The following is a 6,446-nucleotide window of genomic DNA, read 5'->3' as shown; positions in this document are numbered from 1 at the left end:
TTGAGCAAATAAGCTTTCCATCCTTTGGTAGATTTTCTTAAATTAATGTTCCTCGATTTGTTGTGTGTAATTAATAAATCCAAAATGGAATTCCTGATTCTTGTCCCCTTTCACTGTCAATGAAAACTCTATCACTTTAGCTTTTTAGGTCAAAACCCTTGAATTATTCTTTATCCCTATTTTTCTCCCTCACCTCATTAAATCCAACTTCAAACCCTGCCAGTTTGACCTTCAAGAGGTACCTAGAATCCATCTGTCTCTCAACACCATCAACAACCCCAGCCTGATCCAAGCCCCCATCATCTGTTGTTTGCAATATGGCCGTAGCCTCCTCACTGGTCTCACCGCTTCTGCTCCTACCTCACTTTCTGTCCCTTCTCCTCCTTTTAAGCAGCCACAGGGAGCCTCTGAAAAAATCTAAGTCACATCATATCATTCCTTTGTTCAAATCCCCTCCACGGATGACCCGTCTCACTCAATGTCCTCCAGGAACCCTGGCTCCTCTCTGACTTCATCTCCTACCCTTTATTCTCTTGCTCCTTTAATGCCAGAGTGACTATATCAGTCAGGGTCTACTAAGATAGAAACCATACAGTAATTTGTGGGAGGGAAATTTAATATACAGAATTATTTACCATAACAGGGGGTTGGAAGAAATGGAAGGTGTAAGGTGTCGAGGTCAAAATAAAAATACAGAGATGAATCTCTACATTTAAAACATTTGATTTGGAAAGCAAGAATTGCAACTCAGGGCACACACATAGACCAGGGTGTCTTCAGCATGTCCAAAGAACAAAGAGAAGGTTGGGAGTTTAACTGGAAAAAGCGATGTTACGTATTGTTTTGAAAGAAAGTTCATTGGCATTAGAGGAGCTTTTGGGAGCTGGCAAGCTCTGACTGGTGAGTGGCGGCTGTGGGTAAAACCAGTCTTAGAGGCATGGCATGCTGTTTCAGCAGCTACTAGGTAACACTGGTCTTAGGGTTACAACAGGACATTTAGCAGCTGGGTGTGTGGAAAATTTAATTCTTGGAGTAGGTGCTATGTGCCCAGTGTGATTTTTTTCCCCCTGGCCCCTCAACTCTGATTTAGTTGGATATGACAAGAATGACCTCAATTTGTATAGTCAATTTTCACAGGGGTGAGCTAATAAGAAATAAAGAGAATGCCAAAGAATGCAGGAATTGCAGAATTAAGGAACATCTACTATCCCTAGAGTGCCCAAGGCAGAGCACACTCCCCTCACCCCAACAAGGTTGAGGGCCAGGCTTCGTTGGACAGGGTATGCTGTGGTTCAGTAGATCTCAGAGAAGTCACTGTGATTCTTCACTGGTGGAACTTGCTGGAAATACGCCCATTGGGATAACAGGGAAAGCCATTCACGGTGAGCCATTTCCCCAGAGGCACTCTGTTGCAAACATCATCCCAGAAGGTGCCAAAAGCAGCTGCTGGTTGCTGGGTGCTGATGGCCACCATGCATTGCAAAAGCCATCTTCCTTACAGAAGTCTGGTGCTGGAGAAATCACTGAGGCTGTGAGCCAGGCCCTGGGGAAGCAGGGCAGGCTGCAGAACTGCTAAGACCTGGAACTCCCGACTCCAGAACCTGGAAAGCAAGCCTGTCTTCCTCCAATGTCTCTCCAGCACCCTCTACCGGCCAACCTTAACATTGTGCCGGCTGACAAAAACTATTACGAGGCTTATCTATTCTACAAAGCAGGCGCTGAAGGGTGGATCTGGAGCTGAGATGCAATAAATTGGTAACTGGCATTGTACTTTCTTGATAGTCTTTGAAAAATAAAGCTAGTTCTCACCTCAATGCCTTTGCCGTTGCTCTACCCTCTACCTGGAATTCTTTTTCTCAATTCCCAACCATATCTGCGTGGCTTTTCACCTTGTCTCCTACAGGTTTCTGCTCAAGTTACTCTTTATCACTAGAGCCTTTCCTGACCACCCTAATGAAATAGATCCATGTTGACAGCACTTTCCATCTCCCTCTCTGTTTACTTTTCTCCATAGCGATTATTACTATTTGGCATCGTTTATTTACATGTTTATTGTTTACTGTCCATCTCCCCTTTCTAGAATGTAAACTATCAAGGACAGGGAGTTCTTCTATTTTGTTCCCTCTTATACCCAGGAGGGCTGAACAGAACAGTACCTAGCACATATAGGCGTTTACATATGCCTTGGATTAATGAGTGAATTATAGTAAACTGGAAGCATACAGGAAGAGAAGGGAAACTCCCAGCCATAGTCTCATCACCTGGACACTACCACAGCTAACATGATGGCAACTTTTCCTTTAGGTTTTTCTCCACTGAGGAATTTTGCTTTTTTTTAAGACTAGTCAAGATCAGTAATGAGAAGGGGGGAAAAAGTAGACCAAAGAATTCAATCTTTGACTGTGAACAATCAACGGAGATATCTCACTACCTTCAGACTAGTCCATTTTAGCTTTCTTTTGTTTTTTAATTTTTATAGGGGCTTAACATATACACTGAAATGTATTTATATCAAAAATGTGCAGCTCACTGAATTTTTTCCACAAACTGAACCCAACCGGGGAACCAGCCCTCAGATCAAGAAATAGAACATTATCAGCACCCTGGAAGTTCCCTTTGTGCCCCTTCCAGGGTAACCATTATCCTAAATTGTAGAAGCAAAGATGAGTTTTTGTACTTTGTATAGGTGGAATGACATAGTACGTACGCTTTTGTGTTTGGCCTTTGGCTTCTGTCATTGACATTTTGTATAGTATATTCATTCATATCGCTGTGCGTTATTGTGGACCTTTTGTGCTCTTTGATGTGTAATATTCCATTGTTGGAAACACTATAATTTGTCCATTATACAATGCTGTTTGGGCAGTTCCCAGTTTGGAGCTATTATGAATAGAGTTGCTACACATATTCTTGTACTTGTTTTTTTCATGAACACATGTCAGTATTTCTGTGGGTATGTATCTAGGAATGGAATTGCTGGATCACAGGATATGCAAATGTTCAGCTTTGCCAACCAATCCTTCCCCCAAGGATATATTCTTTCCTTCATGTCAACTAGTATTTGCTGACATAACCTACATGAAATATTGTATGTGGCCTTCAATACGAGGCATCACTCCCTCAAACAATTTTGGACCTGCTAGGGAGCCTGCCCTGCTCTCCCTAGAAAGCCTCATGATGTCAGCCTTTTCATGCCTCTTGGTACATGTGTAGAATCCTCCGTGGCAGATGACCAATCACATTTGGATGGAGAGGGAGGGTCAATGCCACCCTCAGGTGAGGCAGTGACAAGACATGCCCCCATTCTACAGCTGAGGAAACTGGAGCTCAGAAAAGTTATTTATCATTCATTCATTCAACAATATGTATTGTCGGCACAGAGCAGTGGGAACAACATAGACAAATTCCCTGCCCTCGTTGGAGTGGGGGAAGTAGTTCACAGAAAAATACTGCTTTTTAACTGCATAAAAACATAATTAGCCTCCCTTATAACTAAACATATACAATTAAAACAAGGAGATATTTTTTATCAGATTGAACAAGACCTAGCAAAATAACAATACACTGTATTGGCAAGGATGTTGGGAACAGGCATCGGTATACACTGTTATTAATAGCATAGAATAATACAACTAGAGAGCTATCTGTTTGGCATATCTACCAATATTTATTGTATTTTATCTCTTCTTTCTTTTTTTATTTTGAGATGGAGTCTCGCTCTGCTCTCTCACCCAGGCTGGAGTGCAGTGGCACAATCTCAGCTCACTGCAACCTCCACCTCCTGGGCTCAAGTGTTTCTCCTGCCTCAGCCTCCCGAGTAGCTGGGATTACCGGCATGTGCCACCATGCCGGGCTAATTTTTGTGTTTTTAGTAGAAATGGGGTTTTGCCGTTTCGGCCAGTCTGGTCTCAACCTCAAGTGGTTCGCCCGCCTCGGCATTGCAGGCGTGAGCCACTGCGCCCGACCCTCTGCCAATACTTTAAATGTAACCCCGCCCCCGCTCCTCAGAATTCTACTTTTAGGAATTTAAATACAGAGGGATGGCTACACGGCTAAAGATGGACAGGGCCTGACACTTCCTCCTCTCTTTAAATAAAATGTATTTTATTTCTATATAGGTCTTAGTAGAAAATGGGGACAATACAGAAAATAAGAAAAAAATGTTAAGTCACGATTCCAGCACCCATGCTAAGGCGGAGCCCACGCACTTGCGGCTCCCTTCCTCCCTGCAAAGCAATGCTGCCCCCTTGTGGATTTGATGGGGTTTTTAAAAACACATTATTTCACACTTAAATTTTTTTAATGCAATTAATTTTTTTAACTAGGTAAGGCACTTAATGGTTTAATATTTATTTATTTATTTATTTATTTATTTATTTATTTATTTATTTATTTATTTATTTATTTTGAGATGGAGTTTCACGGTCTCTGCTCACTGCTACCTCCGCCTCCCGGGTTTGCTACCTCCGCCTCCCGAGTTCAAGCGACTCGCCTCAGCCTCCCGTGCAGCTGGGATTACAGGCATGCACCACCACCCCAGCTAATTTCGTATTTTTAGTAGAGACGGGGTTTCTCCATGTTGGTCAGGCTGGCCTCGAACTCCCGACCTCAGGTGATCCACCCGCCTCGGTCTTCCAAAGTGCTGGAATTACAGGCATGAGCCATCTGCTCCAGACTCAGTATGTAAAAGGTTCTAACTGGTATTCAGCGAAAATTCTGCCTATCTATTCTGCTTCTCTCAAACCAGGTTCCTTTCCCCACAGACAATCAAACTGTCCAATTCGTTATAAACAGACTTCCAGAGATACGTCATGCACATGCCTCGGTTCAATAAATGACAGTTTCCTTCTTTCCAGACCCTGCCTTTGAATCATGACTGTTGCTCCTAAAAACCTAGAAATGCCAAATAAAAAATACTTTTATGCAAATTATCCAGCATTGCCTGATTTAGTTATGAAAAATCAGAAATACGAATTCCCAAAATAAGAGCAATGCCCAAGTTAGATTGCATTAAGTAATCATTAAGACTTGTGTAACAACATGGAAAAATGTCTATCACAAGTTGTTTTTTTTTTAAGACAATATACGAAAGAGGCCATAGGTAATTTAAATGTAAAAACAAGAAGCCTGGGCAAAAAAGTGAGACCCTGTCTCTACCAAAAAAAATAAAAAGAAAAAGAAAGGAAAGGGAAGGGAAAAGAGAAAAGAGAAGAGGAGGGGCAAGGAGAAGAGAGAAGAGGAAAGAAAAGGAAAAGAGGAAAGGAATGAAGGAGTCAGGGAGGGAGTGAGGAAGGATTAGCTGGGCATTGGTGGGGTGTGCCTGTAGTCTCAGCTATTCCGGAGGCTGAGGCAGGAGAATGGCTAAAGCCCAGGAGTTCAAGGCTGCAATGAGCTAAGATTGCACCACTGCACTCCAGCCTGGGTGACTGAGTGAGACTCGGTCTCTCAAAAAAAAAAAAAAAAAGTCGGCCGGGCACGGTGGCTCAAGCCTGTAATCCCAGCACTTTGGGAGGCCGAGACGGGCGGATCACGAGGTCATGAGATCGAGACCATCCTGGCTAACACGGTGAAACCCCGTCTCTACTAAAAATACAAAAACTAGCCGGGCGAGGTGGCGGGCGCCTGTAGTCCCAGCTACTCGGGAGGCTGAGGCAGGAGAATGACTAAACCCGGGAGGCGGAGCTTGCAGTGAGCTGAGATCTGGCCACTGCACTCCAGCCTGGGCGACAGAGCGAGACTCCGTCTCAAAAAAAAAAAAAAAGAGTCAAAACTATTCCTTAAAAACAATGTAACAATGTAACAGTGATGTACCATTTTTCAGCTGTTAAACTACAAAAGTGTGTTTCTTAATGAGAATCATTAATTCTGAGTAACATGTTGTGAAAAGTGTAGTTGTGACCAATTTGTAACAGGGCAAACTGACTCAAGCTTTTATGAAAGCTTGAGTTTATAGCTTTTGACTCAGAAGTTCCGTTTTTAGTTATTTAAAAATAGAACAATCTTTGCAAAAATGTGGTTATCACATTACTTGTTGGTGAAAAAAACTAAGCTAAATGTTCAACTACAGAAGATTGGTTAAGTAAACTGGTTAAGTGTTTCATTTAATGAGATACTAAAGTCATAATGTTTGCAAAGATTTGGGGATATATTTTTGATGTTTTGATGTAAGAGAAATAGATAGTTGAGCATATAGTAAGATGATGAAACCCAACAAGTAGACAAAAAGCTAGCATTGAATATTTGGGGAGCTGGGACACAGTACTTTATTTCTACAACCATTCTTTAATTAGCATGTTTACGTATTTTTTTTGAAAAACAGAATACATGAACTACGGAATAGCATGCCTGTGGGCCTGACCAAGCAGAATACAGTTTTTTTTTTTTAAGACAGTCTTGGCCGGGCGCGGTGGCTCAAGCCTGTAATCCCAGCACTTTGGGAGGCCGAG

The sequence above is a fragment of the Colobus angolensis genome, unplaced genomic scaffold, assembly GCF_000951035.1.
Source record: "Colobus angolensis palliatus isolate OR3802 unplaced genomic scaffold, Cang.pa_1.0 Scaffold219, whole genome shotgun sequence".
Classification (NCBI taxonomy): domain Eukaryota; kingdom Metazoa; phylum Chordata; class Mammalia; order Primates; family Cercopithecidae; genus Colobus; species Colobus angolensis.
Note: the sequence above shows the minus strand (reverse complement) of the source record.